General features: G+C 42.8%; 1 protein-coding gene across 1 annotated transcript in view; it reads left to right on the top strand.

The window, feature by feature from the left end:
- Nucleotides 1–1,858: 1,858 nt before the first annotated feature.
- The window catches only part of pik3cb (phosphatidylinositol-4,5-bisphosphate 3-kinase, catalytic subunit beta), a 72,124-nt gene continuing 47,907 nt past the window's right edge, over nucleotides 1,859–26,075 (top strand). Inside the window, exons 1-2 of the mRNA XM_050056743.1 lie at nucleotides 1,859–2,101; nucleotides 17,295–17,374. The gene's annotated coding sequence lies outside the window, so the exon portion shown is untranslated. The remainder of the gene's footprint in view (nucleotides 2,102–17,294; nucleotides 17,375–26,075) is intronic.

The raw sequence follows: 26,075 nt of genomic DNA on the forward strand, positions 1-26,075 counted from the left end.
CAGATGTAGCCTAGCGTGTATTTTCGGCTCATGTGGGCTACACGCCGACAGTGAATTGCACATTTCGCTCGCCTGAAAGATTCATTTTGGGTTTCCTGGAGGTTTAAAAATATTGTGTTTCCGGGTGAAATCACTGCCCAGAAGTTTTGTACCGGCGGTATGTGGTTGTTGGAAGAAAGCCGGCTGCCCTCCATGCCTCAACCGGAGAACTGCACCAGACAGAGTCAAACCAGAGGACAGGAAGTGTGGCCTTCACAATAAAAGACTCATAGGGTCACTATGGAGCAGCAGGCATGGTTTCATAGTAGCTTTTTTTATCATAGTTATAAAAAGCTGTACTTTAATACATCTGTCAAATATGTGCTTCATAAGGCCGAGCCAACAGTTCCACAGGGTTGCAGTGGCTGACTGAGGATGGTTGATACAAACTTGTCGACAGTTGTTTTTGTCATAGACCTACAGAAGATGTAGGGTTAGATTCAGCAAAATAAACCTGTGTATGGCAAGATGCTGGAGTTGTATGCTGAATTGTGCAGTGTTATGTTGGCTTCATGAGCAGTGGAATGCAAAACATCATCACTGAGAGATACAGTCGAGCAAAATAAGATAAGAACAAGCCTAGTTTTTGGCCTAATACTGTGGTGGTAAGCTATATCATGTTGATTTGTACAATGTTTTTAAAGTGTAGCCAAGCCAGAGCAGGATGTTTTTTGCTTGTGTACAATGATAGGAGGTCAGGGGCCAGTCACAGCAGCCCTGAGCATGTACACAGGGGCGTATTTAAGATTTGATGACATTGGGGACTTAGCCGAGACCTCTGTGGGGCTTTGTTTTTTGTTTTTTTTTAGGATTTTGGCTTTTTGCCTTTATTAGAAAGGACAGTCTAAGTGTAAAAGGAGAAGAGAGGGAGGATGACGCACAGCAAAGAGCCACAGGCTGCAGCAGGGACATTGCCTTTGAATATGGGACGCCTGCTCTACCCACTAAGCCACAGAGCGCCCACACTAGCTCTAATCTGATGCTTTTTATGCACTCCAGCACCTTATGCACACTAAGAGTGCAGAAATGATTCCAAGTGTGAATCAATTTATTTTTATTGTGAATTAGAAAATGGTTCAGGGCCCACCTGGCATCCTATCAGGGGCCAGATTCAGATTCAGATTCAGATCCAGACTAGTGTGTTTGTGGCTAAAATATCACCACTAGGATTTTGAAATAAGATAAGATAAGATAAACTTATTTGCCATTTGTACATGGGAATTCTTGTGCAAAAACACTCAGTCAAATCAGAAATAGTCAGGTAATAATTAGTAAAAGATAAAGTGCACACAACAAGGTTTTAAAAGTATAAAAAGTATAATAGATACAAGAATACAAGAAAACAAACTCCGCCTGCAGAGCATTCAGAAAGGTATTTCACATTATGGGTGTTGCACATTTGCACATTTCATTGCACATGAACTATGGTAGGTAAGGATTTCATTTTATCTCTTTTTTTGCATGATTTTAATGTCGCATATTTTAGATTAAACTAAATAAAACCAAAGCTTCCAGTCCAAACTATATAGTCTGGACAATTGAGTGTCAGTAGAGCAACTCCAAACAGTGTAATCTAATTACACTTCATTGCAAATCGTTTATAGCAGCCAGCTGACTTCTTTGTCCAAAGTTTTTAGAATAAAACAAATTCATTTTAAGGGTGGATTCCCCCTTTAATCAAAACTCAGCAGGTTGAGTCTCACTTTCAGATGTCTGTCCCCAGTGAGGCTTTATTTTGAACTCCGTGAGCGGAGGTGCTGTCTCTGTGCAGCTCCTCAGACTTGACGGTGCCGGCGGAGGAGGCAGAGCTGGCGGAGGAAAAAGCAGTGGTGGTGACAAACCTTCTGAAACAAACAGGAAGCGAGACCGCGCTCCTGTGTCCACCTGCGAGCTCTGCGCTCTGCGTCCACAAACAGCCGGGGCCGTGGCTCGTGTAGCACACACACTTTCTATACCTGAAGCTACTCTGATCTGAAGATCTACCAGATGTATTAACTTTCAGCTGTTGGGTCGGCTGGCACATTTTTATTTTCAACGACCTCACACCTAAAAGTGACTAAAGGTAAGTCTCCACTTGTCTTCACTTTTTATGGGTCAGATTTCAGCTCAGTGCTTTCCACTTGCGGAGTGAGGACCTCACGCCAAACTCCATTTATCAATCTGCCAATTTAATGTCGCATTGCTTATTCTAACCATTAAAATAATCACTTTGCCTCTAAGGACATAACTTAATAACTTCTGCATATCTGTGGCATCCACATTTAGAAACCAGAAAACTAGTTTATAAGACATTATTTGGATAAATTAATCTAGTGGGATTGTTGTATCGGTCAAAGCAACGCACACTAAAATGAGCTGTGATGGGCGGTGGTGAGAAACACAGCTTATTGTTGCAGTTTTCTGAATATGAAGAGTTGATCCAGGGTGGAAGTGTGCGCCGAATAAAGCAGGAATACATGTGGATTTGTTGAGGATTGAAAATTGTTCAGAAAGTTGTTGACTTAAGCATCCAACCGAGATAACAACAAACTTCATACATTTTGAAACAGAGTTTGGTGAGTGCAGCTCCAAACGAGAACAGAGTGTAGCGTTCCTGAGTGATTATACCTCTGCTTGAATTGGGACTAGGTTGTTGCCTTTTTGGATATGAGAGTGCGTGTTAGACGTTCCCATTTGGACAATGACAGAAGCACTTTTAGATCATAGGTCCTCCAAACCTGGACTTTGGTGGAGTTTTTATGAGTCAACACTTGTGAAAAAAGAGTTCATGTGAAAGACTACCTGTAGTCTGGTAGTCTGCATGAGATCAACCTTTATTCTATTTCTTATTCTGGTATAGATCCTCTTAATCCTCTTCCCCTGGGCCGTGGTCCCTATGTCGGGAAACAGTGACCAATAAACCCAAAGTAGTCTAAGGGATCACTTGGCCACACCACACCAAACTGTGTCACTGATAACAGCTGTGCATGTTAGATTATTGAGAAACAGACAACAGAGCTAAATAAAGAGGATATGAAACTTTGGAGAATGATTCATTCAGTCAGCTATTCTGCCATGTCTATATCAGCCTTTTGGTTTTATTTCATTCAAAGGCAGAAGTCAGGCTAAATATCTTAGGTAGCTGTTTCGTTAAATGCTTCTCCTGATGTCGTGGAAGTCGAGCTGATTCATAAGAACAGTTCTGGGTAAATCTGACGTAGTTCGAGCACAGAATTTGTCCCAACCAGTCATCTTTAAATGTTTTTTGGGACCTTATAATGGGCAGTAATATTCCTGACAGATTTATAAGGAGCCTTGTTTACGTAGTTGACTAATAATGGGTGACTTGACAGTTCAGCTGCTTCTTTAGAATTGTCATAACCTGGATTCAGGTTTTGGCATGTCAAGCACCGCAGCCATCATTTTCTCAGCAAACGTACTAGACCGGTGCCAACTGTATTGCACGTTTGATCCCTGTATGTGAGAAAATTGTGACTGTGACTGGTTCGGCGTGTGCTCGCTTGTTTGTGTTCGGGCAAGCGAAAGTCCTTACACATTCTCAGGCTGAGTTTTCCCGAAAGGGCTCAGGCGAAGTCAACAGAGAAGGATTTATGAGTCAGTTTGGATTGAGCTCAGGCTGTGTCAGAGGAGGTAGTTAGTAGGTCTGTGCTGAGAATGTCAGGGATGATATAAGAGATGCAGGTTTGTGTGTATACATGTACACCCTCATGTGCATGTACAGTATGTCTTCAGGACCTAGCCTAAGGGATGAGCATAGTGGTGATGATGCGAGAGATTTTCCAAACAGTAAATACTGACATTGGAGGCAATGTTGCAAATTTATGAGCATTGTGTTTATAGCATTTAACTCTCGAAATTACCCGAAAACAGGAGCTCCATCTGGTTATATCATCTTAGTTTAATTTCCAGAAGATGTACTTAAGTATTTGTCGAACTTTATCTCTATATCCTAGCCTAGCTCCAAGTGACAGGCGCAGCTGTGTATTCTCTGCCATGCAAGACTCAATCTGACATTTCACGTTTGATCATTCACAAACCCAAAACACACACACAAACACACATAACCTTAAAGATGATTTGACTGTTCAGCTGCTGTCATCTCCAGAGGTATTTGTCACAGTGATGCAGGTGTTTAAAGGCGTCCTGACAGCAGTTCACCCACGTTTCCACCTGTGCTCTCCCACACAGATGATCATTAAAACCCAGATGGATGCTTTCAGAGAGAGAATCAGAGAGCCACGTAACATGTTACAAAAGCAGAGAAGAGTTTCCTAACAGAGTTACCCGACTGTTGCTGGTATTTTTGCCCTGGCACACCGCTCGACCACTTTCTGACATATTGTTTCCCAGCTGACGCGTTCAAATGTGTTATTTCGATCAGGCAGTGGTCGTGGCTGCCCTGTGCTGGGCGGGGTGTGCTGTCAGGCCCCCTCTGAGGTAAAGTTAGAGAACACTGATAAGACCAGCTGACGTCACTCCACAGACATCAGCCAACAATGCAGCTATTTACTCCAAGCCAGATTTAGTCCCAAAGCAGGCCTCCTGAGAAACTGGGTACAAATGAAAGCAGAATTCTAAATAAGTCTCCCACACACGAAAAAAGAGAAGTTTTGCAACTGTGATGACGTCCACGTCCTGTATCAGCGGCTGTACAGAGTTGAACAGAGCTGTAAAGTGAGGTCATCTTCTATATGAGGCTTCTGATTTTGTTTTGTAGTTTAGGAGCTACTTGGATGATACAGGGTGTTTGGAAGAGAGAGGTGAACTGTGTCTGGTCTCTGGGACCGACAGCATGGTGACACAGCTGAGAGCAAGGAGGCCTGTTGCCAATACAGCCACACTTCCTGTGGTGTGTTTGGTGTCAGTAATCAGAACAATAATACATGATATTGGTGCGTGTATCCCTGACTGTGCTCCAAGACTCTTGGCATATTGCAGCATGGTTAAACAAAATGTACAGTGTAGTCTCTAAGTATTTGGACAGGGATATATTTTTCATAGTTTTGGCTCTGCTCCAACATGTCGGATTTCAAATGAAACAATGACTGTGAGGAGAAAACGCTGACTTTCAACTTTAAGGGAGTTCAAGTCCATACTGGGTGAAGCTTGCGGGAAAGCTTAAAGTCAACACTTTGATGTTTTAGTCATCTCAAGTCAATATGCCGGAGTACACTTATGTAATGCCTACAGACTGTGCTGCATAGACAAGTAAAGATACTGAAATAATAATAGTAAGGCTGAGTGTTCAGGATTTAAATCCAAGTACAGGATAAGAAAGGAAATGAGATAAGGTGGTTGTCTGAAGGCTTAATGTTGAGGTTAATTAGCAGCAGTGTCAGGCAGATGTGTCTGTGTGTATCGAGCCAATCGTCCTTCACCATCTGATTTTTGCCCAAGTATGCTCCGTACCTTTTTGAGTTTCTGTCTCCTTGATTTCCTGCTGTGTTCGAATTTTACCGCAGCTCTGAAAGGCAGCATTATTGGACTGCATAGAGGCTGTGCGGTGGATTAGCCTTGGAGAAAATACTGTTTTTCAATTTATTTGTTCACACATTCATGGGAAACACCTACATATTTTTAAGAGACCCACTATTGCAGCATGAATTTCATATTCTATTCTCAGTGTCTTTGGAGTGAAATACCTGCGTGTGTGTGTGTTGCAACTGTCACTCATTATTTTCACTGTCCCCATTATCATCTCCCTTTTCTCCCGTCCCTGCACCTCTCTCCCTCCTCATTCTCTCACACTCATTCACACTTCCTGCTGTTACACTTTTAAAGTAATCACCCCTCATTACAGTGAAAGGCTTGCGTAACATCCTCTCGAAGAGTAGTATGAAAGGGAGTTAGTTGACGTGTGTCTTTGTGTGTGTGTGTGTGTGTGTGTGTGTGTGTGTGTGTGTGTGTGTGTGTGTGTGTGTGCAAGCTGGCTTTCACAGTTTGTCTGCTAGCTTGCATGACAACAATTGTCTTTTCTGAGCCCCACTATCTCATCTACCGCCAGCGCCGACTGTGGACAGGGAACATTCAGTATTCACTTAAACTATGTGCGAACTGTACCTTACTGCTATACATAGAATGGAAATTGCCATAGCAAGAACTGTGAGTGACTGTGTGAGATGAGAGCAGCCTGCTGGAATTCTTCACTTTGCTGCACAGCAGGCCGAGACCTGCCAAGGAATGCGGGGAAGACAGCAGGAGAGGGATAGAGAGAGACATGATAAACAGAGAGAGAGATGCCAGAGAAGGTACAGTGAAATAAAACAGAGTGAGAGATCTTAAATGAGGTGTTTGAAGTGAGTCCACAAGGTAACATAAGAAATTAACGGCTCCTTTTATTTCAGTCTCAGTGATTCATTTGCTCACAGAGCAGAAACATGTTGAATTTGACTATAAAAACAGCTATAAACATGTTTATACCTGGTACTAATGTGCATTTCGGTGATCCAAACACAAGTGGACAGCTGAGACACTTGGCTGTGTACACCTGTGTCTATAATGCATCTCCAGCTGACTGCTTCTGTGCGGATTTGGTTACTGCCTGCGTCATCACTTACTCTGGAAATTCAAAGGGCCCTGCGCATGTTTCTTGCATCCATACTTTCACTACCTGCTCACTAGTGATGATGGCGGTTGTGCCAGTACAGCTGGAGATATCACTGTCAGCATAATCTAACATGTCTCCTCCCACAGGGCAAAGTGATGGACCGTCGCTTAACCCTTAGTCCAACTCGTTGAAAAATGGGCAAGTTATAGAGCGCACACTGTCACCAAAACTGGTGACTGGTCATCCACCATGTCAGAAGATCAGCTGTTCAATCCCTGGCTCCTCCAGTCCACATGTCGAAGTATCCTTGGGCAAGATACTGAACCCCAGTGGTTCCAGATGGCTGCTCCATCGGTGTTTGAGTGCATGTAAATGGTTACTGAGTAGCAGGTGGTGCCATGTATAGTAGCCTTGGCCCCCAGTGTATGACTGTGTGTGAATGGGTGAATGTGACGTAGTGTAAAAGTGCGTTGAGTGGTCACAAGACTAGAAAAACGCTGCACAAGTGCAGTCCATTTACCATTTGATGACGTAGTCCTTTTTGGGGATGCATCGGGACACACTACAAAAGATATGTGGTCAAACGCGTCCCAGACCACCTCTAAAAGTGGTTTGAGTCGCAATGCGTCTTGGTGGTCGTTCACACATGTACATGTAGGTATAAACTGGCTCTCTGATACATCTAATGCAGATGTGGTCAGAGACATATTCAGCCACATTAACTCTACAGTCTAAATGCACCACAGCATCCTTCCGTTCACCAAAGGCAAGTTAATGCTGCCGTACAAGCAAACGCACTCTCGCTTTCTGCTCACCAATTGTGAACGTAATTCGAAGAAAACACTCTCCAGTTACCAAGTGGGAACAACATCTAGCATCTACAGTCACTAATGCATGCAGGAAGTGCGGACTCCCTCAACATGTGAGACACAGACTCGTGTTTCTTTATGGCATGTTGTTGTGGTGTCTTTGACTTGCATTGAGCGGCTCTTCTGTCAGAAACTCAAACCCAGAAGACAAACTATAAATAGGACTGCGGAGGAAACAATAGTGTACATTCGGTGTCTTCCTGCATTAAAAAGGTTGCTGTCCAGCTGTCAGCTCCCAGTTGTGGCCCGTAACCATAGAAATGGAATCCTATTTCTATCTCCAACTTGTCCATTTCTTGACTCGGTGTGTAATTGAGAAAGTCAGGGGAAATGAGTCAGAAAGTCATTCTGCCAGTGAGTCAATCAGTGAAGATGATATTTAGATTTACAGTTGATCAAATATCAGAGGAGCGTGTTCTGCAAGGTGCATGTTCAGTTAAGACAACAGAGACTTATTCTGTGCCTAAAAGAATGTTTGCACTTTCCTAACGCTCTCTTTGTGAGGGGACAATGCTGACCACTGCATCACCGTGCCGCCTGGCTAGACACTGCCTGTATTCGCACATCTGAGAGACATATCTGTGTCATGTGTAGCACCACCATGTCAACAGCCTTTACATTTTTTATTGGTTAATAGAATTAAAACATTGTGAATCCCAACTCTTATAATGAGGCTTCATATTATACACAGAATTCACAGGCTGTTTGTCATCATGGTTTATATTTTTAGCACAGCTAATGAGAGGAGCATCAATATTGTGTGTCTGTTATCACATTTCAAGTTGCTATTTATAGCCGAGATGCTGATTTCTGATACTGATTTGTCATTTGAGACCACACACTGTCTGGGAATTTGGACATGATAGTGAAGCTAAAATGTTGTGTCTGTCCTGTCCTGAAATTTGATTACATTTCATATAGAGGGGAAGTATTTAAATGTGAATCAGCTAAAGCGTCTGTCGACATCTGTTAGTGCCACATGTCAAAGTGTCTTGAATGTGCAAACATTTCGGGTGTAGTAAAGTTATAAAGGCTTAGTGTCTAGTCTTGTTGCAGTGACACAAAGATGGTTAACTTTCACTGAAAAGCATCAGCCTGCGTGACAATTCTGTTAAAACCCACTGAAACTTTTGTTGAAACTGCAGTGGAGACAAATGCGCAGCAAAGGCCAACACGTGTTTTTGTCAACATTTATATCCTTGTTTCGTAATGCATAACAATAATTGCAAAATCATTTTGTAACAGGTGTAACTTACTTAACCTACTTAAGGCCAGAGCCATTTGAAAATAATGTCACAACTAAAGGTTTGCAGTCTGATGCGCAGGGTTTTTCCTTTAACCACCGCACCTTCATTCAGATATTATTTCTGTCCCTTGTGGCAGGAGCTATGACTAAATGGAAAGTGATGATTTAAACACACAACAGATGTTCCAAGTAAAGTGTTACTAGTAATAGTAAAAGTTTGCTTAAAGTGATTCTGTATCCGAGCCCAGATGCACTTTAAAAAGAAAGAGCATGATGAGAAGATGCCTTCTGGCTAATGAATGAACACAAAGAAAAAAGTTTTAGTGAAGCATTTATCATTTAGATTATTCTCAACATGTCAAACACTTGATAACAAAAGAACCAGGCATCTGTGGTACGACACCTGCGGTCGCAGCGGTTGTCCGTTGTCTCCTCACAGATACTGTAGCTTCACGCAGTGATCGCAGCAGCCCTAGATGCACAGATAACGTCGGATTCTGCTGCCACCCCGAGGGGCCCCTGCCTCCACTCTGTAACCTGATAGGGCAAAAACCTCAGCTTCACATCTCTATGGCAACACTTCCTCCCAGCACAGGTCCCTGTCTGCAACAGCTGATGACGCACGCACGCTCTGTCCCACACACATTCTGTTGAGAGCACGCGCCAAGCCTTGTGATATCTTAATATGCATAAAGCCCTATGGTTAAATGTGCATGTTGCATCCATACGGAGTTGCGTTCGCAGGCTGCCATCTTGCCAACATTCCTCCACCCACGTATTCACACATTGCTGGAAGCTGGGTACATTTTATTTATATGGACATGTTGCTGTTTAAAGTGCGCAAGATGGCTGGGATGGGATGCAGTACAGTGAGCGTTTGGAAGAAGAATAACACGTAATTAAACTTTGCATGTCACACAAAGTATGGAAACAAATGAGGACAAAATAGATTTAGAGAAAGTTGCAGTCTTATTTGGCTTCAGCTGCGCAAAATTGCAAAAGTGTGTCGTCCAACTTCGTCCTCATAATGTTATTGCCTCATTAAGTCCCCACGTCTGGACAGTGTTAAGAGTTTATCTCTCTCACTTCTGTTTTCCTTCCTCCTATAAAACTATATGTCATGACTGATCATTGTGTGTCAGTGTTGTAATTACGGCTTTGTCTTGAGTTGTGCCGGCGTGTCTTCTGAGTGATCAACAGTGTTGTCCTCCAAGCTGAGGCGGACCTTTGCTCAATCAGGCAGCCAGGAGGTAACTGATTTACAGCGTCCGAGAGGAACTTTTGAGAATGCACACAGAGACACACTCACACTCCACCCACGTTAGGGCAGCCTCACAATAGCACCTAAAAATAGAGATTGAAGTCGGTGCTAAATAAAGGGAGACAAGGGGAAGAAGTGGGTAAAGGCCAGGGGCAGACACAGACACCTCACAGACATGAATTGATTGAAAGTCTTCATGTGAAACGCTCGGAGCTTCCCTTTGATGAGAGTGAAACCCGCCTGTGTGTGTGTGTGCTTCTCATGTTTCTCTGCGACGCAGGGTTATAAACATCCCACTGAGCTAATGAGTGGGTGTGTATTGTTTTTAGAAATGGACGGACAGTGCTCTTTTGTTTACGGTGAGGCAGTGATGACGCATGGTCAAATGTAATGGCCTTTCAGACCACACTTGGTTCGGGGGGTGCGTGCATGAAATGTGTGTACTGGTGCATTCCTCTCGCATTCCTTCTGCATGTTTTGAGCTCATTACCTAAATTGTCTTCATTTGAGAATTTCCAGAGAGTTAAAACTTGCTTGGGATCCATCACAGTGAACATATATTCCTCATTTGTTGTTTACAGTTTGTTGACATCTTGTGCTACATCGTCAATTTATTTTATTTCATCACACAGGTTCTCCTTTTATTGTATCCACATTAATTTATTCTTACACACACTGTTCGTGCATTCATATTTAAGGCATTTGTAACACGATGCACACATTTGCACATATTCCTTATTCTTATTTTTATATTTATATATATTATAGTGATATATTGTGGCATAATACACATCTTATTTTCCATTTTCTCAGAGTTCTCTATGCTCATATATAAGAGCAACTGTAACTAGGCCTGACCCAAATGCTTCAAGGCTTGCAAGCTTCAATCGTTGCTATGGTAATCGATGTCCAAATCAGCATTCGAATGCTGGGTTTCTTGTTTTTTTCTGGAGGAAATTGAAAGGAGGTGGGGAGTGCCAGACACGAATGAGGCCACTGTCCTCAGCATGGTCACAGACCCTCGCTTCAAACAATTAAATTAGCTTCCTGTCAAGGAAAAGGAGCAGGTGAGACAGTATGGGGCCCGACCCACAGCGGTCTGAGTTAATAAGTTACAGAAACATTGTAACTGTAACGTACCGCAATGTTCCCTTTTGGGATCAATTAAGTTTCCTGATTCTGATCTGTATCCACGCTGTATTTGGATATGTTTAAGCCCCGGGGGTTAAAGCATTGTTGAGTACAGTAAGAGGAAAAGTGTGCGGTCTCAGGACAGGGAGTGCCCTTCAGATTTGGTTAATTATGCAACCCTTCAGGGCCCGACAAACCACCTGTTTACAACGAGAACTCTTCCCTGCCCTTCATGGCCTGAAGGTTGGAAGAAAATTACGGATGTTTATGAGACTGGTGAGGAGCGAAAGCAGGCTCCCCCCAGTGACTGACCAACATGACCAGGGCAATGAGAACTGGAGGGCATATTGGCAGACGAGGTGAGAGCGAGTGAGGGACTTTTTAGGATTGTGCATTCCTCACATTCCTGTACCAGAGGATGGGCGGAGGGGAGGAAGGGTGTGTGAGTGTGTGGTCAGAGAAAGTTATATCAAAGTGAGATTCTCATTGTGGGTTTTTTGTACAATGATAAGAGGGGCAGCATTTCTGGGAGGGGAGACTCTGAGAAAACATTTCTGTGTGCGTGTGTCAGTGTTTAGTCATTTAGTCCTCCAGGACAGAGCAGTGTGTGCGTAATAGCCTGATTCCTTTTTTGCGTAAGAAACCACACTAGATCCACATATAACGTCACCATCCACTACTCTGTGCATTGTCCTGGAAACTGTTTTCTCAGTACTATTAGCCCTCAGAAATAACTTTAGTGTAGTGAATGGCTGTAGTTGCTCACAGACTTGGTACAGTGGTCATCACCTGCTGCCTGGTCGTTACTCTGAAAATGGAGCTAACGTTACCAAATGGGATTTCACCACTTACACCAAAAATCCAACAACTTTTATTGCACATAATCATTTCTTGCAAATATAGAACAGACCAGAAATGTCCAATAATCTATTCATTGCAACACCTGTGCCAATAACACACTGTATAAATGAAGTGCTTTGCACAATTGGAGCAGCTGTGGCTCAGAGGAGGAAGATTGGTGGTTCGATCCTGGCTCCTCCAGTCTGCATGTCGAAGTATCCTTGGGCAAGATACTGAACCCCAAATTGCTTCCAATAGCTGTTCCATTGATGTATGAGTGCATGTGAATGGTTACTGGGTAGCAGGTGGCAGCATGTACGGTAGCCTCGGCCACCAGTGTGTGAATGTGTGTGTGAATGGGTGAATGTTATATGTAGTGTAAAAGTGCTTTGAGTGGTCGGAAGACTACAGTGCTATACAAGTGCAGTCCATTCCCCATTTACCATCATAAGATGCCCTTAAAGACAATAGAGACTCCTGGAGTGCTAATATTTTTGTAGTGTAAAGCTGCTTTCACACTGTCGCGCAATAACTGCCCCGACAGCTGCCTACCTGCAAGAGGGTTCCCCCAAAAGGTGGAGTGCTTTTAAAAGCAGCTGCAGCAGCTGTGATGCCAGGCATATGCTCCGGTGAACACTGGCAGAAATGAAAGCTAGCTTGCAACTGCGTACTGGAGCAAGACAATTGAAATCACTGATATTGCCGAAGATTTCTTCATATTTGGGCAATTTACCAGTCGTCTGAAGCTTTGTGTAAATGTTATACCAGGCCCAGTTTTTCTTCTGGTTGCCCTTAGAAGTTCTGACACCAACATTATCAGCTCCTCCATCTTGTCTTCTTTCAGTGATACCCGCTATTTGTTCGTCTAAAGCCACGTGGCAACCGTCAGAAGCTCAATATGGTGAAATCAGCGCAGCAGAGCAAAATCTCTGCGCACGCACATGGGCGGCAAGTGCTTCACACCACAAACACCTTGTCGAGACCGCTTCCCTTTTTGCTGCCTTCTCCTCATTGAAATGACTGGAGGCAGCAAGTTACTGTGTGATGGTGTGAAAGCCCTCAAGGCTCTCTTCTGTTTTAAGGCAGCTTAATTAGTTCTTTATTAAAGTAAACTGGCACTACCTTTAAATAGACTAAAACACAACCCTTTCATGAATTTGAGTAGATCAAAAGCCATGAAGAAATGATCTGTTGGGTTTGTCATAAAACAGTTAAACCATTGTAACTTCTTTAAGTTTCTTTCTTATTAGAAATTTTTATGTTCTTAATATTGTTTTAATTATTATTATTATCATGACGTTATTTATGTTATTGCTACAAATGGGGAATTAAGGCTTAAAGAGCAGAATGCAGCAGTTGGACAGCTGGATTTTCTCGTTGCTGTCCAAAAAAAAAAGACAGTTGTAATGGTGAGCAATAACCCCAAACTTCAGGCTTCAAATAAACCCATTTAGAGATCTGTGGATGACGTCACAGTCCATTTTTACAATCTATAATTAAAACACAGATTTCTTTTTAGCATTAGCCCAAAAACCCATTGACGTTTCCAGAGATCTGTTGCTGAGCTAACTTTGGGGTCGGCCCTCCAGCAAAAACGTCATCACTGAGCCACTCTGTAGTGAATCCTCTGTTTGTCCCACTCCCTCAAATTTTCCTAAAATCACTGTAGCACACACACTAACACACACACTTGCTGTGGATCATGTGATGCTTTGAGCTGAAACCAGTCGAGCTGTTAAACATTGACTGTCTCTGGCCTGAGATTTTATCATTGTGTTAAACAGCGCACTTCCTGGAACTGGTCACCCAACATGCGGTTGGTCTGTAGTTGTGTGCGGAGACCACACAAAATCATTTTTCAGTGTCCTTTTTCCAGTGTCTCACCTCTTTCTATGAATTCATCCCCACCCCCATTGTAAGGGTATGAATATCACTGTGCTTTCCATAAAACATCTGTGACTCAATAACTCACCACAGTTGTTTTTGTAAACCTCAGTGTGTCACACCCCGGTAAACAAGATAGAGCATCTTAACCGCTGGGGGAAAACAGGAAGTTTACTGGCCTCAGTCGGAGTGTGTGCATTGCGTGTCATCAATGTGCATGCCGTCACTGTGTTTTTGCCCCACGGTATATTTGTTTACCGTATCGCTCACTTCACATCTTGGTTTCCATAGTTGCAGCTCTTTGAACTGTGGGCAGATGGTTGTGATGGAGAGGCCTATGGACTGTCCCAGGGGGGTTGTCTGCACATGCAGAGGTCAATATGTATGCAGCTTCTTATATGTGGAATCTTCTGCAGAAGGATTTAAAGTTGCTCTCATTGGTTCCTCTCGGCCGTTTCAAAGCACTGTTGCAGGATTTTTGTACACAATCTTCGATATGTCAATGTCACGGTGTGTCTGAGCCGGTCTTTGTAATCATGTAAGTTTTTTTATAGTTAATTTCTAGTATACATTAACATACTTTTTGTCTTTTCTTTGGAGTAATCTTATTTTGTGTTTTATAATTCTTGTTTTAGAGCTTAGAGAACGTTGCTGCCTGTCTCGGCCAGGACACTCTTGAAAAATTTTTAAATCTTATGGTTTTTCTGGTTAAATAAAGGTTAAATAAATAAAATTAAATTAAAATTCAGCAGTAAAAATGTCTATAATATTTCTGGTATTATGGACGCAACCATTAATTTCTTTATCAGTCAATCAGATGATTATTTTTCTGATGAACTGATAAATTATTTTCTGTATAAAATGTCATAAAGTGGTGAAAAACTAACATGATGGCATCTTAAAATCCCTTGTTTTATTCCACCTGCAATCCAAAGCTGCTCAATTTTTTATAATATATGAACAAAATAGCAGTAAATCAGACATTACATCAATTTTGCTTGATCAAAATTTATGGCAGCTAATTGTCTTTTGATCAAGTAAAGGTTTCATCAGCTAATAATTTCAGATGCACCGGTTATTACTACACTGAGTAGGGTAACAGGTAAATGTTTAAACATGTTTTACGAGTTTAACCTTGAATTAATGTCATTTATACAAGTAATATCAAGTGAAATATTAAAACAAAGGAAGTGTACACACTGGCAATAATGATTATTCTGATATATTATGTTCTGGTTAAACAAAAAGTAAATACATGAACAATAAATTCAGATGGGTGCTCCAATAGTTTGACTCACAGTTTTCTTCTATTCAACATCAGTTGCAGAGAATTCTTTTCTCCACCTGAGCTTGTATCTGTAAGACTTTTATAAAAGGATTCAACACCTTCAGCACCTGGTATAGGTGTGACTGATGTTTTCTTTTCACCGTGATGCCTTTTGCTTCCACTCTGTGAAAAAGAGTGTGTCTTTACTTGGCATTCAACCACGACAGGCTCCTGTGAACATGTCAATATTAGTGGTTGTTACACGCCATCATTTTAGTTTGTTTGCTTGTTCGAGCTGAAAAACATGACTAAAATGGAAAAGGTGAATCACACACTGTTGTTCAAGTTATGTGGCTCTGATACATGTGCTTGTTGTTTCTGAGCAGACTGTTCTTAGTTTTCAGTCTTTCCAGAGTATAAAAAAATGCCTGCCAGATGAGTATTCCTGCAGAGGCAAGCTTTATATGCTTTCTCAGTGATTTCTAAAATTATCTCCGCAGTGACCTTGAGTGGAAGGGAAATGATTAGGTATCAGAAAAAAATAGGCAGAGGGAATAGATTGTAAGAAAAGAGCGACGGGGTCAGAGGGGCCACTCTGCACTGTACTTTCTGTTGTCTTATCTTGAATGACGGAGCAGCTGGAGCCTCTCAGTGTGTGGGAGCTTCCATCAGGTGATGCAGACTTGTGTGTTCAGTGCATATCTCTCACATTTAGAGAACAACCTGTCTTATTCTGCGTCAATTCTCTGTGTTAAATCATTTACTTCCATTTCCCATTCATTTATTGTCTGAAATATGCTCTTTAACTGTCTCAGCTTCTTCTTACATACATTATGAACACACATGCTCAGAGGGTAGGTTCAGTATTTTTCAACCTGGACCTCATTTTCTCATGTTTTTGTGTCTGAGTGACTAATGGGACAACAATTTTCTAAATTGGTCCAGTATTGAGCAAGAGCGCTGCAGCCGGCAGCAGCAACACAGGCTGCAGTGTAACAATTTGGGGCATGTTTGTCAATTTACATGCAATTAAAGTGCTTGTTTTTGCCACTTACAGGCTCATAAAGTGTCGGACAACATTATGGAAAGGATCCCTACAAAGATAGACCTTTTTAATAAAGAGTAAGATCCTTTTTGTTCAGCTAGAATCAGCCCTGAAGTCGCTACTGCCAAACCCACCAGACTCCATTCAAATAAACAATAATTTTATCCAGTATCAAGCCAATATATTTGCACATCTAACTGGGTGGGCAAAAAGGCAGAAAAGTAACAACCTGAGCCTGTCAGTGGCAATAACAAACACTTTTAGGGGACGTAAATTAATGCCACAAACATACCCTGAATGGTTACATTGCAGCCTGTTTCTCTGCTGCTGTCTGCAGCAACAGAGGCTGCAGTGTAACCATTTTGGGCATGTTCATCAATTTAAGTGTAATTTAAGTGCTTGTTTTTGCCACTGACAGGTTCAGATTATATTTTAAATGTCTAAGAAAATTATGCAAAGGATTCCTACAAAGATAGACCTTTTTATTAAAGAGTAAGATCCTTTTTGTTAAGCCAGAGACAGCCCCGAAGACGCTGTTGCCAAACCCACCAGACTCCATTCAAATAAACGACCATTTTAGCCAGTATCAAGCCAGTATATTTGCACTAACTGCTCTAACTAGGTGATTAAGGGTTAATTTCCACCAAAACCAGAGTTGGTGATTGTTGGAAGAGTGCAAAGACAAACCAAGACAGTTTCTGTGAGTTGTAGGGTGTTTATCGACTTTGAATGAAGTGTGTTTTACAATGCTTAAATTACTGTTTTTGTAAATGGAGTCTGGTGTGTTTGGCAATGGTGATTTCAGGCTAAACAAAAGCGATCTTACTCTTTAATAAAAAGGTCTATCTCTGTAGGGATCCTTTCATTAAGTTGTCAGGCAGTTAGAATAACAACCTGAGCCTGTCAGTGGCAAAAACAAACACTTTTAGGGGACGTAAATTCATACATTGCAGCCTGTTTTTCTGCTGCCATCTGCAGCATTCTCAATCGGCTCTGTTTCAATTTCAGAAATTGTTGCACCTATTGGTCACTTAGACACAAAAACATGGGAGTATGGACTCCAGGTTAGAAAAAATACAGAACTTACCTTGTAAAATACCAGCTCCCAGACATTTTGTGGGGTTCCCCCTCCCCTAACAGTGTATTTTATCCTCTCATCCATCAGATGCAGTGTCCCAGTCGCTATCCAGACACCCCCAGCGAGGAGCAGAGGCACAGGAAATAAGAGACTTTAGGCAACAGCAGGTAAAACCTGTGTGTGTGTGTGAGCATGCTGTATCTTGTAATTATCTTGACCTACTTTACCTGTGCTGCTGTTGTTGTGTGCGTGTGTGTGCGTTTGTGTTTCTGTGTGTAAGTGGGAGAGGAGGAATGGAGCGCTGACTTAGCTGGAATCTGGGAGAGTAGGCCTCGTCCTGACAGGCGGGGAATGCGTGGAAGTCAGCCAGCATGCTTTATTTTCGTGTCAGACCACCTCAGTACACTGTCACTGCATCGATTTGATGTATTAGATCCTCCTAACTGGCTAAATCACTGTGGAACTCGTCTGGACAGTGTAACATAATGGGTCGTGTTGTTTATGTCGTGTCACTTTAGCGAGGCGTTGTATGAATATTATCAGCGTCATTTTGCCTGCTTATGTGTTTTGTAGCTCTCCTGGCTCTGGTCAGCATGTGTAAAGCCTTAAGTGCTCCATCTGATTTGAGTTATTGCTGCACCTGGCAGTCGTTTCCTTATTGCACCTCGTGCCATCTCTAGACAGACTGTGAGGTGTTTATGAAACAGTATGTCCTGATTGCAGGAAGGGATGTGCAGTACTACTGTTTGTGTACATATATACAGGTATAAATAAAAGCTCTACTCCAGTACTGTAGTCGCCCAGTGAGCTAATAAACAGGCCTCTTTTTTTTTAGAGCAGATGAAGTGATTGGATGAATCCCAGTGTAAAATTAACCATTAAAGTACTTAACTGTGGTGCTCTCAGTACTACTGACCCAATTTTTCACAAGTGGAGTGTGTGAGTCTGCTGCTTTTTGAAGTGTAGAACAGTTTGTTCGCTACAGTCGTCTTTTTTTTTTTTTTTTTTTTTTTCTGTCGTCACTTACCACATGCTCACCTGCCTCTTAGCCTCCTGGGGCAAACTAGCGCTCAAACAATCAGTCAATGATTTCATTAGTTGATGGGTTTTTTTTTTACAGACTTATTTGATCGTAAACTGAATATCTTTTGTGGCTGGGACTATTGGTTGGATTAAACAAGCAACTTGAGTTTAGTTATGTGATGGCAGTTTTTTATCTTTGTAAAGGCCTCTTCACACCTGAGAGTATGAACTAAGGTCCAAACCAAGTTTTGGATTTTTGTTACATCGTTTACATTTGTGCCGGTTACTTTTGGTTTCATGTTGCAATTATGAGAGTGCGCTAAAAATTATACATGACATCCCTTTGTCCTGGCCTCATCACCTGCAGGAGCTGCATCTCCCTATACTCGACATTGATTGGTTTGTAGACAGGCTTTCCCCTTTTCCCTCGTATCCCCTCTCTCATTGAAAACAATTGACATTACAACATTCCTGTCCTTAAATGCCACTGAGGCTCATTTTATGTTGCGTTATCCTTGAAACCTTCACTGTCCATTTACGACCACTTGACAACATATCTGCAAATTTCTCCTCGCCCTGATCGCAGACACCTGTCTGAGGCGCCACACTATTCTTAATCAGTTGACGACAGCCTGACAGAACTTCCTGTAATTGGTCAGGAAGTCTGAGACATCTAAAAAAAAAAAAAAATCACACTAGAAACGACAGCAGAGGAGATATTTCTAGATAACACAACTGGGCTAAACAGCCACCAAAAAGGTTTACAGGCTGAGATCAATGCAAAACAAAAAAGTCAATTTATTAAGAACATCCGTGCACAAAAAGAAGGGTGCTCAAAGTGCAAAAAATAATAAAAAGTGTTGATATTGACTTTTTTGCATTGCTCTCAGCCTGTGAACCTTTTTGTGGCTGTCCGGCCATGTTGTATTAGTGTGCGGGTGTCTCTTTTACTGTCCTTTCTTAGTTGTCTGTTGTGCTGACACACCCAAGATAAACTTCTTTGTCGCCCTGAGTAGCCGCAGTTTCACAGAAGCCTGAGACTTCATACCAGAAATGGCATGCTTTGGTTTGATCCGGGCTGAGACCACCAGCAGGCCATGGTGCGGTTGCTTGGTTCAGACTGTAGTGCATTGGAGATTTCACACCTATAATTTCGGTTCAGATCAAACTGAAAAGTCCAAAAGTCCTGACCAAGGGCCCTCACACTTTCTTTTTAATAATCAACAGATTTACCAAAAGTAAAAATAATCTTTGCTGACTGAAGGCCAGCTTACGGAAGTATAGACGCAGAGAGAACAGACTCTGATTTGCAGATATTTTTACTTCCTGCTGTTCTTCACCACGATGGCATGTGTCCCAGCTGCAGGAACTCTCAGAGTAAACACCATCCTAACTTCCTCCTCCTCCTCTCCACTGTAATGTTTTATAAATGCGGCGGTGCAGGTGCAGCTTTGACATCTGTCAACATAAAAAAACCCACATTTCCTGCTGTCAGTCAGTGCCAGTGGCCAATAACCACCAATAATCAGTACAGAGGTCTCCCACCTGCGCTCTCTGTTTGTCTTCCCCCTTCCTCCACTCCTACTCAAATGTGGAAAAATGGCTTGATCCAATTACTCACCCGATGTTCTGTCTCCGGTGATCTTCCCACCGCCACCGCCGTATTATCACCACAGAGCAGAAGGAGTCTTAATGGCGCTGCACCATCATCACATAGCTTCTAATAAGGCAATTGAGGAATCTCTGCACTGACCTCTTGAGTGTTCGTTCTTGCTTTCAGTATTAACATTTAGTAGTGTGTTGAAATACTTTGACTTACACAATCCTAGGAAGCCCTGCCCTTGGACTCATTCTTAGGAGTGTGTTTGGGTGGTATTATCCTCATGGCACTGACCTTGCTACCAGAGGTATTATAGACCTTTGGTATAATTAGACTGGCATTTGTTTTCAGCTAAACAATAGCACATGCACTGCTACTGTTAACTAATAATAGATGGAGAGTAACGAAAAGCAGTTTACTAGCATGCTACATTGTATTACTACATTTCATTTTCTCTTGGCTGAACCAAGAGATGTATTTGTGTATTCGTCATTGATTCTTGTGGATGACATCTGCTTGTGAGTGCGATATTAACAGTTAAATGGAAAGGGACGCTGTGGCAGGGCAGTGTGTGTGTGTGTGTGTAGAGTCGAGCAGCCCAGACAGATGGATGGATGTATAAACTGGAGAGGCGGACATCAGCGTGTCATTTACCGCAGCTAAGTGTTCCCAGCAACCCCGTCACCTCTATAGCGAGATGACAGCCGGAGCCAAGAAATGTCTCCCATTTCCAGGCTTGTGTGTGTGTCATTCAGTGCCAATGTGTGGCCCTTTGTTTATGAGGGAGATAAATGGCGGTTTGGCAAGATGCTGGGAGACCAATACTGAAAAATCAGCAGTGTGTGTGGGAGCCATCCCCGCTACATCCAAGACAGCTCTGTTATTTTTGTCCGTTTCTTTCACGATGTAGTCAGCAGCTGCGGCCCTGTGAAGGCTGTGTGGCTGTGTGTGACAAGATGGGATTTTCTTCAAATCAATTCCTGCTTTTGACAAATCCCTTTGAAGTGAGCTGTGCTTCTGGCAATGGCCTTAAACAACCTCTCAATCAGCTCTGTTGTTCTCTTGCTGAACTTGTTGTAAACACTGTCCTATTAGTCTCTTCTGTTGTGGATGGAAATGATGACACCGCCTCTATGCAGAATAGTGGCAAAGCTAAAGTTGGTCGTCTCAGTTTTGTTGGGGGAGATGGAGGGTGGAGGAGCAGACTGAGATCCTGACAACTCTTGGATAAGGAATGGGCACAAGCACTCAAGTACTTTGGGCATCAGTGTTCATTAAATGTATATAATAAGAACTTCTTTCGGGGGCTTGTGGGTGTATAATGATCAGCCACAACATTAAATCCACCCACAAGTGAAGTCAGTAGCATTGATCATCTCATTACGATTCAGTGTTTGTCCGGGAAACCTTGGGTCCTGGCATTTATGTGGATGCTACTTGACACGCACCACCCACTCAAAAACTGTTACTGTTACAGCACTCCCCGATGGCAGTGCCCCTCCTCCAGCAGGACAATGTGCCATGCCACACTGAAAAAACTACTCAGGAATGGCCCGAGAACATGACAAAGAGCTCAGGGTGTTGACCTGCCCTCCAAATTCCTTAGATCCCACTCTGATTGAGCGTCCGTGGCACATGCCGGTACCCTAGAGCCAAGTCAGTTTGGCTCTGACCTGTGAAGGCATGGACACAGGACTCATGGGTGTGGTCTGTTTTGTCTGGCATTGGTGGCAGATCCTTTGAGTCATGTGGAATGTGAGGTGGGATCCCAACATGTCCCATGGGTGCTTAATCGACTAGGGAGCTGGGGAATTTGGAGGCCAGACCAATGCCTTGAGGGCTTTGTCACGTTCCTCAAGCCTTCCTGAGAGGTACTTCTAGTGCGGCCACTGACATCAGGGAGTGTGGTTGCCATGACGGGGGGAGTACTTGGTCTGCAGCAGTGTTTGGGTGGGTGGTGAGTGTCAAATGGCATCCATGTGTATGTCAGGACCTAAGGTTTCCCTGCAGAACGTTGCACTGTAACAAGACGGTCAATGTTGTTCACTTCACCTGTTGGTGGTTTTGATGTTGTGGCTGATCGGTAAATATAAAAAGTCAGACATTGCTTGATCTTATGCTAACAGGCAGAATGTTCCGAAGTATTTGTACAAAATAAAATGAATGTGCAGTGCAAGCTATGTAGCGTTAAACTTGCAACTCATAGCTAATCTGTCTGTGCAGGGCAAAAAGTTCGCTAACCCTTACCCGCAGTTTTGCTTGGGTGTTTTTGTGAGTGCTCAATAATAATTTAATGCAAGTACAGATATATGGAAATGACTTAAAATGCCAATACTGGTGAAGACATCGATGTAGTCATCAGATGTTGACTGTTGTCAATGGAAAAACGTTGACCTCAAGAAAAAGTAAAACATGTCCACATCATGCTCACTCTCTAATGATAGCTCGTCATTGTTTCCTCTTTGTCAGAGTTTCCAAGGAAGGCCTCCTCTGTCCTTTTCAAAAAAAAGGAGCTGTTGTGTAAAATGGAACAAAGCTTAATCCTTTTGTCACCCTCATAGAGCAGCTGTTTGTACACGACCCTATACTCAACATCAAAACAAGACGAATGAACCATACCAGCCACCCCCGCTCAGCATGTACATCATCTGCGATCATCGGATGTCAAGGCAAAGGAGGGTGGAGCTCTGCCCCCAGCGCTCCAGTTATTCAAATAGCCCTTGTAGAGAAAAGACACGGAAGTAGCCCATAATACAGTATTTAAAAAAGATCTTGTGTTTTGATGACTTCATGTATATTTATAGAAGAAGAAGCAGATTTATTTTTGTAAAAAAGCTTCCAAGAAATTCCCATGTCTGCTTTTGATTCATCGCCAAGAGCATACAAGGCAAAGAAGAGGAGTGTGTGTGTGTGTGTGTGTGTGTGTGTGTGTGTGTGTGTGTGTGTGTGTCGTGTGCGGATATTCCAGTGCATTGAATTTCCCTGTTTGCAGTTTCACAGAATTAGATTGGCAAGGAAAACTTTGCATATGTGTGTTTTTTCCTGGAAGTCTTCCTTGTGCCTGTAGTGTGTGTGTGTGTGTGTGTGTGTGTGTGTTTGTGTAGGTATGCCTGTACATTGAGTGTCTTCATTTCCTGTTTCACAGAATCAGATTAGCAAGGAAGAATTTGCGTGCGTGGTTTTTTTACCATGTACCTGTAGTGTGTTGTGTGTATCAGAGCCTGCTTTGAATCATGACATGTGGCCGTGATAAGAGTTTGCATAGCTCTTAGCTTCTCAGTAAAGGTATGGTAGACGTCAGCTATGTTTGAATGATTGTTTGCATTCCCGTCAGGATGGCCGGTGTATATTTACTATGTGGGTTTTGATCAGTAGTGCTTTGACTAAAAGAGCAGAGTATTTGCATGTGCTCAGGCACTGACCCCTGTGGCCGTGGGTGTGTATGTATGTGTGTGCGGAAGCTACTGAAGGTGTGAGTAAGCCGCCTAGAGCTATAGATCTCACTCTGCAAAATACAGTAAATCATGTGACTGTGGTTGTTTATTGTAGGGTGTGTGTGTTGGGGGGGCACTGTGTGATCGGCACCATGTGACCCTGTTGCCCCCTCCAGCCTCAGTGTTTTTACTGGAGCTCAGTGTGTGTATCAGTCTGTGAGGCCAAGCTGGTAGGGCTTTGTGTGCATGTGTGTGTGTGTTAGAGAGAGAGAGAAATGTTGTAAGGGGGGGGTCGGTTGTGAGGGTTGATGGGTGCAAGGGCAACACAAGGGCAGTGTTTGTGCAGGGCACGGGACTGTCCTCGCTGGCACGCACGTACACATACGAACACACACTTGCCAAAAACAGAGGCTTATTGTGGACATCCAGCCCAGTTTGGTCCGCGCACTACAGTCACACATTGTATCACACCCTCCTTCTTTCGCTTATCTTTCTCTCTCGTCATCTATCACAAATGTCTCTGTCTGTTTTCTTCCTGTCTGTCGCTTCCCTCTGTGCTATATTCAACTTTTATTCGTTATTTCCCTTCAGTTTGTGACATTATCATGACCTCACATTCATACTTCACCTGGCTTATCAGTCTCATTTGAACCCCGACTTTCTTTTTAGCTTCCATCCACCCCTTCTTCATGACAGACTCCCTCTCCAGCCATCCTCTCATCCCCTTTTTCGTCGAGGAAGGTGTTAGAAGTCTTGCAGTTGACTCATGGAGAGATGCACGCTGGCACTGCTTATATTTGTCTCTGTGTGTAGCCTGTGTGCGTCTCCTCACTTGTCTTGTGTCTGTGAAGTGAATCGGGCTCTGTGAAACATCACACTTGCACACGTGCTCCCCCCCAACACTCCTTCTCAGCCGCCCATCCTCGCAGAGATGGAAGCTAATAACATAAACTCGTAATCCATCTTTATTATGCAGACTATCAGCAAAGCAATTAACATCAACATCATATCAAATTAGTCTTTAATTATCAGCGATGTGATTATGACTTCTCGATGCTAATAATCACACTTGCTCCTTGTATTTTGCAATATTTTAATGTCTTGTAATTTTCTCCAGGTGTGAGCTTGTCGATATCCTTTACAAGACATGAGGCATGTTACCATGGCCACTAATGCAACAGTTATTATCTCATCCAGACATTCACTCCTGTTTTGCTCCCTCTTTTCCTCCCCTCTCCTCACCTCACTTTGAATTGCTCAGTTAAAAACACACACTTGATACACCACTGTCCCATAATGTTGTCTTGTAACACTGAGGCATAATTTCACTGCTGTCTGGCAGTTCAGCAGCTGCCAGTTTATCACCTATTGTGACTTGACTGATGCATTATGTATGAAATGTGCTATAAACCTGCCTTGCTTTGCCCTAAATGCACAGTATGCACATAAACAAGAGTACCCTAATTTGACCTATAATTCTGATCAGCACATCTTGAGGCTTGGAGCACCATGCAGATAAACCAGCAGGGCTAAGTGACCATTTCAGCCAAAAGCATATCCACATGATGATGGTGTACCGTTACCAAGGTAGAGTTCCTGCCATGTTTCTGGTTGGGAATGCTGCAAATCAATGAGCATGATGGCTTCATGGCAAGATTAGATTGAAAGGGCTTTTGCACGGATGTATGAAGAGAACTGGATACAGTGTGGAGGCGGGGAAAGTTGCTCCGAGGCACATGAAGCCGAAGAAGTTCGACTGCCACATATAAAATCACCTGAATGATCGGCACTGTTTTCACACTGTCTACACACCAAATAGCTCCCGTTTAGAAGGATTTTTACGCAGAGTTTCTTTGATGTAGCACCCACTCCACTGGACGTTTGTGCCTTTTTAATGTTTTCCATAGAGCAAGTGCACCTGAGACTTTCGCCGGCCAAGCAGGCTACATCTGGTTTAGCGCTCTGCTAACCTAAATGGGGATGAAACAATTAATCGTGTGGCACCTTTAGACTTTCCAAATGTTATCGGAATGAATGAACGATTGTTGCTCAAAAATTGCATCCACTGATTTACAGATGTCTCTGTCGCCATGTAACTCTATGGAAAAAGTCTTATTGGGCAGCAGGGCATCACATGACAAATGTAATTTCACTGTTTGGCCGCTACAAATATTGACGTCAAAGCCCAGCACACTTCTCAGAGGGCTGGATTTTGCATTAATATGATGATTTACCTAACTTTAACTTGCATCATTGTTGTGACATGCAAATATGCACTCAGTTGCCAGTTTATTAGGTACATTTAGCTTACCCTCAATGATTGAAATAGAGTGGACAAAACAGAAACCTCTGTCAGTTTAATGCAATATGATTCAACTAGGGCTGAGACGATTCCTCGAGTGACTCGAATAATTCGATTACTAAAAAGCCGCAAGGCCTCTACACTGTATCCACTCACTCATTCACACACTCACTGACACATGCACCCCCACAATCACTCTCAGACACTCACACACAGTTGAAAATGGAGCCTAAATGCACAAATCGAGTACAGCAGGTATATTAATTTGGACTGCACTCAGTGGGGTCAGCAGGTGTAAGGCACCCCTTAACCACAGTGAATTAGTCTAAACTAGCCAGTCAAAGGAACTTAAAGTATGATATTTATCAATCAATCAATCAATCAATTTTATTTATAAAGCCCAATATCACAAATCACAATTTGCCTCACAGGGCTTTACAGCATACGACATCCCTCTGTCTTTATGACCCTCGCAGCGGATAAGGAAAAACTCCCCAAAAAAACCCCTT

This window comes from Epinephelus moara, chromosome 2 (assembly GCF_006386435.1).
Source record: "Epinephelus moara isolate mb chromosome 2, YSFRI_EMoa_1.0, whole genome shotgun sequence".
NCBI lineage: Eukaryota > Metazoa > Chordata > Actinopteri > Perciformes > Serranidae > Epinephelus > Epinephelus moara.